Genomic DNA, 13,421 nt, shown 5'->3' with positions numbered 1-13,421 from the left:
ACCCAAACTGTGACAATATCAAACTGTGTTTAAGGTCCTGGATGTTTCCTAGCGTGAAATTAGTTTATAGACATCCTACTATATGTTCTGGGAAGTGGGGAAGACAGAAAATTATAAAGTAGAGCTGGTTTGTTTCCTTCTGACTTTTATTATTATAGTTAACAAATTATCCACATAAATCATAGAAGTAGATTTAACTTTTAACAGTGTTTTAGCGGTGATGAAGAAAATGTCTCTTGCCAGCAGGTCTTTTTAAAAAGCTGTTAAGTAATAATAAAATAAATGTGAGAAATAGTCATAATTCAAATTCAGAAATTCATCTTAATTTTTATGGATTACGTGTTTGTTCTTCCCCCTTGAAAACACTGAAGCCATCCCCCCCAAATTATAATGTAAACAAATCTAAAACGTTTTTATCTCCCTAACAAACTTTTATTTTCCTTTTAATTTGCTACCTGAGATTTACGTGACTGAAAATGTTGCCTTTTCCTTCACGGAGGCTTCCTGTATACTGCTCTGAATTATAGTGCTTAAAGCGAGATCCAGGCCAGTCTTGGTCAGTGAGTTAAGTGGGTGATCTGCCTGGATCGACAGTCATCTTTACTGGCTGATTAGTGGAGTGACCACTTCCTCCGTGAGCTTAAAAGAAGCTGAAGCCCTGATAATTTGTGCCAAAATCCTGGCTTTGAATGCTATTTTCTAAATCTGAAAGTTGAAGTTTTTACCTCAGTACCTTTCTTTTACTGTGACAACCAGAAAAAAAAAAAAAAAATTTGTACTTTCAGCTTCCATTGGGAAGCCGAGATTTAGTAGAACCAAAAATGTTTGAGTGATAGTTTAGCCTGCTTAAAGGCAGTACCGATCAGAGCCAAGCCCCCAAAGCAAATCCAGAAAACCTTCTGTAGGTTTAGGTGGCAGAACCCTGCAAATAAATAGCCTTAAACTAAATGTGGACTAACTTAAACATGTGAGCGTGTAGTGGCGTGCTAAGATTGACTGTCAGCCTGGGCCCATTTGACCCCTAGAAATCCTGACTTTATGCTCTTGTCCTGGATCGACTAATTTTATGGTATATCCAGAAAACAAGTGAATTCCAGTGGCAAGAATCATCAGTAGAATTCTCTTCTTTTGACTCTAAAGTTCACATCTTGGTATTGTTAAGGGGGAGCAATCTACCTGATTTTAGCTCTGCTCGTGCTGTGTACACACAGATGTGTTACTAGATGCAAAACAGTCTAAGCAAATTACAGTGTTTTAGTTCTGCTGTGTGGTGTGGTATTCTGATCAATGTAACTAATGGCCTAATGACCCTTATAAAGCCCGGTGTACTGTAAATCACAAGTGTGGTTCTTATTACCAGCCAACACAGTGAAGGTACAGTATGGTAGTTATTAGCCTAATGCCATTAATTCAAATCTTAATTGAAGTCATAATCAGCTGAAAAAGAATGGCACCGATGATAACCACGGATATTGAAATTGCCGGGTGATTTATTATTGTGAAGAAATGTAATATGAATGCTTGAACTATTTAAGGAAACTGTTTTTTGAATACTTAAGAACTTCTCATTTACATGTTGACAATTGATATTATTATTAGTCTCTGTTTTTCAGTAAATTAGTTTTAAGCATCTTTAAAAAAAGATACTCTACAAATTTTCAAGTAACTATAGATACTTGAAAGTTATACTATAATTCTGTTGAAAATATCCCAATATTTTTACTTTCCACTAAGCCCAGCTGACCTTGTATTTAGCCTCTGATACACAGTAACTTTTTCCATTTTAATACATAAGAATTGTTGGAAAAGCAGCATTCCTCCAATCATAAACCCATTGCCATTGAGTCGATTCCAACTCATGACAACCCTACAGGACAGAGTAGAACTGCCCCATAGGGTTTCCAAGGAGTAGCTGGTGGATTCGAACTGTGGGCCTTTTGGTTAGCAGTGGACTGCTTAGCCACTGTGCCACCAGGGCTCCCATCATAGCTATTTCAATGAGCGTCTTTACAAGTCTTTTATCTTACAGGGTAAACTCCAGAATTATAGAGGCCTTAGAGTTTAGATTGTTCACTGTTATATCCGTGGTGCCTAGCACATAGTAGGTTCTCAGTTTCCTGAATGGGTGAATGAAGGATGGCATGAATGAATGGTCAGTTTACCTTCTATTCTTCTAAGTCCATGCTTAAATAGCTAAGCTTTGACTTGCAGTTGATTCCAAATAACATTGTTGAAAATGAAGCCCATCTTTATTATGTCAGAGCGCTGGTTGCTCAGCAGTTAAAGCGCTTGACTGCTAGCCCAGATGTCGGCAGTTCGAACCCACCAGCTGCTCCCTTGGAGAAAGATGTAGCAGTAGGCCTCCATAAAGATTACGGCCTTGGAAACCCTATGAGGCAGCTCTACTCTGTCCTACAGGGTCTCTCTGAGTCTGAATTGGGCCCTGGGTTTTGTTATGTCCCTTTTCTAAGACAGGACCTTCCCCCATTGGGCTCCTGCTGGGGTGCGTTACAGCCGCGCAAAACAAACCAGGGAACGCACAGACAGATTTACCAACCTAACTGGGCTCATCGAACAGAAAAGTTAAAACACAAATGTTGAAGAAAAATTCAGCTGGTGCCGTAGAAGGCATGACCTGTACTTCTAATAGACACTGTGTTTTCTTTTTCATTCAGTAGATTTCCTTTGCTTATATTTTTTAAGTGAAAGTAAATAGCTAGTCTCTTTGTCGTCGTTGTTTTATTTCCAGAATTTTCTTTCTCATGAGTTGTTGAGATACTTGGATGCTATCAAATGATCCTTTGCCTGAAAATGATTAATGTATAAGCTACATTTATTTTATTTCATATGATTAGTCTAGCTGCAAATTGAAACCTGAAATACATCAGCGTGTCTATATGCACGTACGTCTGCACCTGAAAGAAGAATAACCCTTTATTTCCAGTCTGTAAGCTGCTAGTAATTCACTCTGTCACATCGTTTATACAATTCATCTCTTAATTTCTCAGCATGCTGATATGCAGCACAGGGTTGAAAGCATTGTTAAAATGTAGATAAATGTTGTCTACCCAGCTCCCTGTATCCACTCTCTGTTATCTCAGAAAAAGCCATTGTGTTAGCGTAGCAAGATCTGTGCCTTGCACGTTCATTCTGACCATTACGCAATTCTTTCCTCTGAGTGTTCTTAAATCAATATCGTAGTTATGTTTGCAAGTGTTGTATCCAAGATAAAGGTCAGGCTACACACCAAAACTCATCCAGGGTGACTACTTTGCCTTCTACCTTGTGAATTGCAGGACCCCCATAGAGTGCATTTCATTGTCCTTGTGTGTAGCTGAGGCATTTTCCACGTACTGAATATTGGTGGTGGGCACTCTTTCTTGGACCATCTACTTTCTAACTCTTTCCACATCCGTTGAATTCTATAAAGCTTATCATCACTTAGTAAAGGTCAACTAAGTATTTAAAGTTGAGGCTTATAGTTTCCTTCTGTAAAAATCAATACTTTTTAAAAGTTCTAGGTTATATTTTTGGGAAAAATGAACAGTACTAAATCTTTCAGTTCTATTTTCTGTTTTCTGCTTTGACTTAATAAATGCTTCACTTTCAGTTTCTCTTTTCCCTATATGTGTTTAAACATGTTACAACTGTGCTTTTAAAACATGTAACTAAAAATCATTTCAGCCTTTTCTCTTCATTCAGTTTCTTTATTACTGAATGTTTGAGCATAACTGCTTAGATTTTCTATGTTTTATTCTTATCTTTAACATAGTGTGCATTTAAGGGTTCTAACTGTGACTGAACAGTTAAGCTCTCGGCTGCTAACCAAAAGACCAGTGGTCGGAACCCACCAGCCACTCTTGGGGAGAAAGATGTGGCAGTCTGCTTCTATAAAGCTTACAGCCTTGGAAACCCCATGGGACAGTTCTACTCTGTCCTATAGGGTCACTAGGAGTTGGAATTGACTCAACGACAATGGGTTATGTTTTAAATATATTTATAATAGTCTTTCTTTGCATTTTGACCTTTCTCTAATCTGAATTCTTATTTGTGGTGTTAAGTATAGTAGCTTTTGAATTCCTTTTCCACTGTGTTTATTCAGAATAGTTCTACCCATCTGTTAGTTTTTTATTTCAAATATTTTTGTTTCAACAAGTGTTAGGCAGCCCACTCTAAATTATTCATGGGGATGGTGGACAGTGGTAATATCAACATAACATGAATCAGTTCAAGGGAGGTCTTGGAGTAATCCTCAAATCTCATTTGTTCAAGTGTAAATTCATCAAATCTTTTGCCACTACTGAGCGACAAAAAGTAAAAAAATATTGGCCTTAATTTCACTGTTTGTTTTTTCAGTTAATCCTTTGGTGGACGTGGAGGTAAAGAGTACTAGTAGCTTAAAGGAAAAGAAAGTACCAGGCAATGTTCTAAGTAATCTGCGTATTTTTACTCACCCAGTCCCCATGAACTCTATGAGGCATGTGTTGTTATTACCCGTGTGCTACAGGGCAGACAGGAAACTAAGGTACAGAGTGTTTAATAATTTGCTCTGTTTTGCACCATGGGTGGTACAAATGATTAATGTGTTTGGCTGCTAACTCAAAGTTGGGGGTTCAAGTACACCCAGAGGCACCCTAGAAGAAAGGCCTTCTGAAAAATCAGCCATTGAAAACTCTCTGGCACGCAGTTCTGCTGTGACACACATGGGGTTGCCGTGCGCCGGAGTCGAATGGTGAGAAATGATGAGACCAAGATACAAGCCCAGGAAGCCTGAGTTGGCACAGTGTTCTTCCTCTTTAAACAGCCTGTATGCAGCCCTTAAAATCAGTGTTCAAGTTTAAGGTGATTTGATTCTGTCTCTCCCTGTCCTTTATGTTTCCCTCACCCCCACTAGCCCCCGGCTCGGAAGCATTTGCTTACTCTAAAGTTTTCCCATCCTCAGCTAGAGCTGGACCCAGGTGAGGTTGCCCTCAATGAGTTTCAGAGACACCCAGCAGCTGAGGTACTCCAGTCAGAGAGAGACATGTTTTGTTATAGAAGCTATGTCCTTTTCCTACACCACTATCTGCTTTTGTCCCAAGGGGGCTGGCTGGTTTATGCAAGTTTCCTCTCCACACCCAGCATCTAGTTTCTCAGGTGCCCTTCCCAGACTTTATGGTCATGCCAGTGTGTTGAGGTCCCTTGCATAAAGCACACTTAGCACCTGGTCTTCCCTCACTCTGAGAGAGAATTGTTATAATCCCTTCCCTGCTTACACTGGGGTTCCTCACCAAAGACCCAGAGAAAAGTGTAGGGCTGGGGTTCTCTGAGGTATCCTTTATTTTTTCTGGAGGCCCTTTCTGAAAGGGTTGGAGTGAAGTTGAAAAGGGTGAAGTTGACAAGCGCAGGGATATCATTAGGGGTCACTGTTTTTCCAGTTGCCGTGTTGAGGTAAGTGGGTTAGAGAGAAGTGAGGATTGACCTTCTAGCCCCCGTCCCGAATTGGCTAACCTTATAATACGCAATATTGTTTCTTTCTTAGATTGAAGCGTTTGAAAATTTGCTCTCCTTCCTCCTTTGTCTTACTTTTTTGGGTAGTTTCTTTACTAGATTTAAAATATTTCTTTAGGAAATTTGTGTTTCCTGCATATCAGATTTAATAGTCATACGTCTTTTATAATGTATTTTAAAAATATATCTGTCTCGTCTTTTAAAGGAGCCCTGGTGGCGTATTGGCTAAGCACCCAGCTACTAACTGAAAGGTTGGTAGTTCAAACCCACTGGAGTCCCCACGGGAGAAAAGACCTGGCAATCTGCTCCCATAAAAATTACAGCCTAGGAAACCCTATCAAGCAGTTCTGCTCTATAGGGTCACTATGAGGCAGAAGCGACTCGATGACAGAGAACCACATAGTCTTTTAACGTTTTATGTTAATTTGAATATTAGAGGACTATTTTTAACGAAAAGCAATTTGTTTAGCTTGAATATGTTGCTTTATTTCGTATTTTTTCAAGTTCCTGTTTAGTCAAAAATCCCTTAAGAACACCCAATCATTCAGCTTAGCCATCTGTCTTTTACTTCCCTAAGCAGTGATTTGTCCTTTATAGTTCCCGTGATTCCATGTCTACAAAAACATGATTGCTAAATACTTTTAATCTTTCTTTTATATATACCTTTATCTGTCATACTATATAGCATCGTCTATTGCTTCCCCGGCTCCAATACTTCCAAATGTGTGCTAATTAATTTTTAACTTTGTTACAAAGCAAGAAATCCTTCCTTATTGTCTTAATTGCTCAGCAGTAATGCTTTTGCTTTGTATACATTCAGCTGTATTCCTAATGGATCACATTTTGCGGACTTTAAGCAAGTTGTACAAGTACATGGAATGCAGATATACTGATATCTGTAACCATGGTTAGGCTTCCAGTGTCCAACTATCATGTATTTCCTTATCAATTTAAATATTTCTGTTCTTTACAAACACAAATTTAAAAACCAACTCAAAGCTTTAGCCCTTCTTTTCAATCAGATATTTCCAATGTAAATTAAACATTAGGAAGCAGACAGGTACATGGTGAGTACCCTACAGTGTGCACTCCTGGGAATAACTGAGGGAAGCCATTGCAATATAAGGAGTTAATTTTGGTGTAGTGGAAACAGCCGTAGGTTTTTTTAGCTGAAGTAAGAGAATGAGGTTCAAAGTCCTGCCTCTGCCATTTTCTGGCTTTGTGACCAAATAAATTACTTAATCCCACAGTGTCTCTAATGTGGGAAAGATGGTAAAATCTGCCTAGAACTGTTATAAATATTAAATTATATATAATATTTAAAAGACAGGAGCCCTGGTAGTGCAGCGGTTAAGAACTTGATTGGTAACCAAAAAGGTCAGCAGTTCGAATCTACCATCTGCTCCTTGGAAACCCTATGGGGCATTTCTACCCTGTCCTATAGGGTCACTATGAGTCGGAATTGACTCGACGGCAATGGATTTTGTTTTTATTTAAATGGCATAGTACTTCTGAATATAAACTATTGTTATTCAAAATTGCAATACGGAAAAGCATATTGGTCATCTTTTTATCATTCATTTCTTTAGTAACTTCTATTAATTTTTTAAAAAAATATTTACTGAACATCCACTACTTGCCGAGTACTATTAACAGTAAGCTATGTGAATAATAATAGAACAGTGAAAATCAGGGCCCCTGCCCTCACAGAAAATAAACATGAAAACAAATAATAAAAGAGTAAATTCAAATAAAGAATCAATCTGCGTGTTGTTACGTAGTCCCTTTGAACCCAGTTTGCCCACCTGTTAAACAAGGCTGATAATCACTTATCTACCATCCCTAAGACTATAGTTTTGACACAGTAGATAAGAAACCATTTTACAAACTTTATAAAATTTTAGTTGTTACTCTTTATTAATTTCAAATATACTTCAACCAGCACTTCTCATTGGTTCATAGATAAAAAGGAAATCACAGTAGAAATGATAAAATGTCAAGAATTGAACCATAATGAAAGTACCACATATCAAAACGTATGGGATGAGGATAACCATGGACTAGCTCATTTGAACTCACCTCCATCTGACAACAAATGGAAAAGCTGGTCAAAAATATTAAAAACATATGTTCGAAGGCATCAGAGAGTTACTAAGGTATGGAGAGGTGTGCATCCAAGTTCCAGGAAAGGAAGAATATTCAGAAGGCAAGCTCAGAATTTGGAAGCAGTGTCCCCTAGAGACGATTCCAGTAGTACTATCTGCCAATTCTGGAAGGTGCAACTGAGAGGCTGAGACTCTGGGGAGAGCTACTGAGAGACTCATGGGGCGAGAGGAACAAACACTAGGATTCAGGACCCATCAAGGAGGGGAAAACTCTGGTAAAACCAGGCTTTAGGATAAGATCCTAATGAATTATACTCTAAAAGTAGGGATGAAACAGAAATGGACAGGCCCCCAATAGGGAACAAAGCTGAGCTTTTAATCATCTCAATTCCATATTGAATTAAGATGATTCAGGATCTGTAATGTCCCTAGCCAGTTACCGTAGCAGATATAAATCCTTTCTGGAAGAAGGTAACATTATCCTAAACATCAGATTATAAATCTTTACAATTTTTTCTATATAACACCCATTAAAAATAGCCAGGCATATGAGAAGACAAGAAAAGATGAAGAACTACAAGGAACAAGAAGACCAAAAGAAACACCACTCAATAGGAACAGATTCAGAGAGGATCAAGATAGTGAAGTTGTTAGACAAAGACTTTATCATTACACTGCTTAATCTGTTCATGGAAATAAAATAAAATACTGGAAATTTCAGCAAAAAAAAATAGAAACTATAAAAAAGAACTAAAGGGGAATTATAGAACTGAAAAATAATTGAAATAAAAAACTCACTGGAGCTTAACAGCAAACTAAACAGAGCTGAAAGAAGAATTAGAGAACTGGAAGAAGGATTAAAAGAAAACATCTTCAGTGAAGCACTGACATACAAAAGGAAGAAAAATTCAGGAAGGAGGTTAAAAGGCAGACACGATGAAAAGATTTAGCATGAATGTAATTGGAGTCCCAGAAGAAGAGAGGTTGAGGAGAAGCAAAGTTTGAAGAGATAATAGCTGAGAATTTTCCAAAACTGTCAAAAGACATCAAGCTCCAAACTAATGAAGCACTGCAAACTCCAAGCAGATATATAAAATAAAATCACACCTAGGTACGTTATAGTAAAGGTGATTAAAAACCGAAGACAAAAAGAAAATTTTAAAACAGCATAGAAAATAGTTTATATGCAAAGGAGCAGATACTAAGATTGGAAAGTGATTTCTGAATGGCAACACTGGAGTAGGAATAGAATAGAATGATATCTTCAAAGACTTGGAAGAAAATAACTGCTAACTTAGAATTCTAAGCCCAGCAAAAATATCCTTCAAGAATGAAGGTGAAATAAAGACGCAGGCAAAAAACTGAGTGAAGTTATCAGTGGCAGACCTGGATTATACCAATGGATATTCTTCATGCTTTTGAGTTATGGTGTTAGTGAAAAATATTGAATATATCATGGACGAAAAAATCTGTCTTGAAAGTACAGCCAGAATGCTCCTTAGAAGCAAGGAGGGTGAGACTTTGTTTCATGTACTTTGGACATGTTATCAGGAGGCACCAGCCCCTGGAAAAGGACATCATGCTTGGTAAAGAAGAGGATCAGCGAACGAGAGGAAGACCCTCAACGAGGTGGATCGACACAGTGGCTGCAACAAGCTCAAACAGAGCAACAATTGTGAAGATGACACAGGACTGGAGAGTGTTTCATTCTGTCGTACGGTGCTGCTGTAACAGAGATAACACCAGTGGATGCTTTCACGAAGGAATTTATTCTCTCACAGTCTAGTAGCCAGAAGTCCAAATACAGGGCATCAGCTCCAGGGGAAGGCCTTCTCTGCCTGTCGGCTTTTGGGGGACATCCTCCTTGTCAATCTTTCCCTGGACTAAGAGCTCCTTCACGCAGGCACCCTGTGTCCAAAGGAAGCGCTCTGCTCCCGGTGCTTCTTTCTTGGTGATGTGAGGTCCCCCCTCTCTGCTTGCTTCCCTCTCCTTTTATCTCTTGAGAGATAAAAGGCAGTGCAGGCCACACCCCAGGGAAACTCCCTTTACGTTGGATCAGGGATGTGACCTGAGCAAGGGTATTACATCCCACCCTAATCCTCTTTAACCACAGGCAGAGAGTATGATTTATAACATGTAGCAAAGTCACAAAATGGCAGACAACCGCACAATACTGGGAATCATGGCCTAACCAAGTTGACACATATTTTTGGGGGACACAATTCTATCCATGACAGTCATTTTCTGAGTCGGAACCAACTCAGTGGCACCAGATAATGACAACAGCAAGGCCCTTAACACAGAGCCCAGTACGTACTGAGTGTTCCCTAAAGGTCAGCTGCTACTGCTGGAGCAGAAGCAATGGTGATGGTGGTGTACCAGTGCCTAGAGTTGGGGCGATAAGGATAATGGGATCCAGACAGCTCCTTGCTTCCTCTTCAAGTTAACGGCGTCTCATTCTGGTTTCAAAGGAAGAAACTTTGCCTTTGTGACAAAGCCTTAATTGATCTAATACCTGTGTAACTAAAAGAAACAGACAACTCAGATACCTGCCTTGTCTTTCTATAGACTGACATTAAATCTGATGTAGCAGAGTTTTCTATGAATTTTTAAGCTAGGATGACTCAGACTCTCCAAGGCTGTAGAAGACTGCTTCAGAGACATTGGGAATGGTAAGAAATTATTGGGATTAGAGGAACAGAGAGGATTCAGTCATCTTGTTGAATCCTATACAATTGATGCAGCCATAATTGCTGGTATGTGGACCAAGCCCTGCTGTGGTTCTGCTGACCCAGGGAGAGTGGGCTCCACGGTAACATGGATGCTCATTAGGCTTCAGACCCAAAGCATTTCAAGTTTTCTCAGATAAATACACACTGGGGTAGTTTATGTAAAAGAACAAAAACACTTGTGTATGTAAACACAGTGTAACGATTCCACTCTGTTACCCATCATTAAGTAAACACCAAAATAATCGATTAATGAAAAACGATGTTGCGTGGCAGCAATATTTTTGGTGTTCTTAGTAATTCTTATCTTATTTAATTTTACCCAGTCCTTGTTCCTACCCAGCATATTTATAGATGATTTATTTTTTAATCAAGTCGACTTTTAAAAACAGGTTGTTTCATAATTCCAGGCAGAGATTGTTTTCTATTTATTATCTTTCTGAGAACTTTAAGGTCAGAAATGCCCCTGACTACCATCTCCTTTGAAGATTGAAAATAATAAGTCTTCCCTTTCTAAAACAACCTAAGTAAGCCTCTTGCTAAAGAAAGAAAAGAAAAAATTCTGCATGCTTTCAATTTTCTCTAGGGCATTGTCCTAGAGGGTCGCTGTGAGTTGGAATCTGCTCGACGGCAACGGTTTGGTTTTGGGATTTTTTTATACATGTGTTTCGGTATGTACAACTAAAAAAATTTACAAAACAATATTTATCCACGCTGATTTTTTTTTTACTATTCTGCCTACTAATGAAAAACTTTGCTCTGGCATAGTTTTGCCTACATTTCTCCCGTAATCCAAATCGCTCTCATACCTTGCCTTAGCCCGTGATTACAGTTAAACTGGAGGTAGTAAATTCCTCACATGTTTTTGGAATTTTCTTAGGACAAGTTTTTAAAGGCAAATTCATATACTGTAGTCATAGAAAATGAAATTAAGCCGTTCAAAATTAGAAACGACTAGATTTCTTTAAATTGGCATTCTGTATGACCATTATAAATAATTCTGAACTGATTATAGATCATTTCCCTGGAAGTACTTGTGAACTTCTAGAAGAAATTAAGTGTTCTTACTTAGGATATAACTATGTGTTAAAGCTCTAGCTAATGTGAAATTTACAGTTTATAAATGATATGTGTATATATGTGTGTGTGTATATATATATATACAGTTGACATATTTCATTACATCTTTGATTAGAGTTTATTAAGCTAGGTACACCTCTCATCTGTCAGTTTGTCAGACTGTGTGGCTTACATGTTGTTGTGATGCTGGAAGCTATACCACCGGTATTTCAAATACCAGCAGGGTCAGCCTTAGTGAACAGGTTTCAGACTAAGAAAGACTAAGAAGATGGACCTGGCAATCTGCTTCTAAAAAAATTGGCCAGTGAAAACCTTATAAATAGCTGCAGAACATTGTTTGATATAGTAGTGCCTGGAGACGAAGCCCTCATGTTAGAAGGCACTCGAAAGGTGACTGGGGAAGAGCTGCCTCCTCAAGGTAGAGTCAACCTTAATGATGTGGATGGATTAAAGCTTTTGGGAGCTTCATTTGCTGATGTGGCACGACTCAAAATGAGAAGAAACAGCTGCAGACACCGTTAGTAATAGGAACATGGAATGTGTGAAGTATGAATCTAGGAAAATTGGAAGTCATCAAAAATTAAATGAAATGCATAAACGTCGATATCCCGGGCCTTAGTGAGCTGAAATAGACTGGTATTGGCTATTTTGAATCGGACAAGCATGTGTTCTACTAGCTGGGAATGACAAATTGAAGAGGAATGGTGTCGTGTTCATTGTCAGAAACAACATTTTAAGATCTATCCTGAAGTACAATGCTATCAGTGATAGGATAATATCCATATTCCCACAAGGAAGACCAGTTAAAAAATTCAAGCCTTGAGTTGCAATATTGATGGTTTTTATGGAGAAAATATTGAACAACTGAGGAAGCATCAAAAGCAGATGGAAGGAATACACAGAGTCATGCACCAAAAAGAACTGGAAGACGTTCAACCATTTCAGGAGGCAGCACGTGATCAAGAACCGATGGTACTTGAAGGAAGAAGTCCAAGCTGCGCTGAAGGCACTGCAAAAAACAAGGCTGTGGGAATTGATGGATTATCAATTGAGACGTTTCAACAAACAGATGCAGTGCTAGAAGTACTCATTCATCTATGTCAAGAAATTTAGAAGACAGCTACCTGGCCAACTGACTGGAAGAGTTCCATATTTGTGCCCATTCCAAAAAAAGATGTCCAACAGAATGTGGAAATTATCGAACAGTATCATTAATATCACACGCAAGTAAAACTTTGTTGAAGAAAATTCAAAAGTAGTTACAGCAGTATATTGACAGGGAACTGCCAGATTCAGAAGAGGAGGTAGAAGGAGGGGTATCATTGCTGATGTCAGATGGACCCTGGCTGAAAGCAGAGAATACCAGAAAGATGTTTACCTGTGTTTAATTGACTATGCAGAGGTATTCGACTGTGTGGATCATAACAAATTATGGATAACGTTGCAAAGAACGGGAATTTCAGAACATTTAATTCTGTTCATGAGGAACCTGCCCGTAGACCAAGAGGCAGTTGTTCAGACAGAAAAAGTGGATACTGCACGGTTTAAAATCAGGAATGGTATGTGTCAGGGTTGCGTCCTTTCGCTATACTTGTTCACTCTGTATGCTGAGCAGATCATCTGAGAATCTGGACTATATGAAGAATGTGGCATCAGGACTAGAGGAAGACTCCTTAAAACCTCTGATATGCAGAGGGAACAACCTTGATTGCTGAAAGTGAGGAAGAAAGTAAAGCCCTTACTGATGAAGATTAAAAACCACAGCCTTCAGTATGGATTACACCTCAACAAAAAGAAAACAAAACCCTCACAACTGGACCGATAAGCAGCATCATGGAAGCAGCAGTCAGGAAATCAGACTACACGTTGCATTGGGCACATTTGCTGCAAAAGACTTCTTTAAAGTGTTGAAAAGCAAAGATGTCACTTTGAGGACTAAGGTGCGCCTGACCCAAGCCATGGTATTTTCAGTCACCTCGTATGCATGCAGTAGCTGGACAGTGAATAAGGAAGACCA

At 38.8% G+C, this 13,421-nt stretch overlaps 1 protein-coding gene across 1 annotated transcript in view; it reads left to right on the top strand.

Moving 5' to 3' along the window:
• RSRC1 (arginine and serine rich coiled-coil 1) overlaps window positions 1-13,421 on the top strand; it is a 382,940-nt gene that overhangs the window by 304,634 nt on the left and 64,885 nt on the right. The window lies entirely within an intron of this gene.

This window comes from Elephas maximus, chromosome 23 (assembly GCF_024166365.1).
Source record: "Elephas maximus indicus isolate mEleMax1 chromosome 23, mEleMax1 primary haplotype, whole genome shotgun sequence".
NCBI classification, from domain to species: domain Eukaryota; kingdom Metazoa; phylum Chordata; class Mammalia; order Proboscidea; family Elephantidae; genus Elephas; species Elephas maximus.
This window is presented reverse-complemented; position numbering and strand designations above follow the sequence as displayed.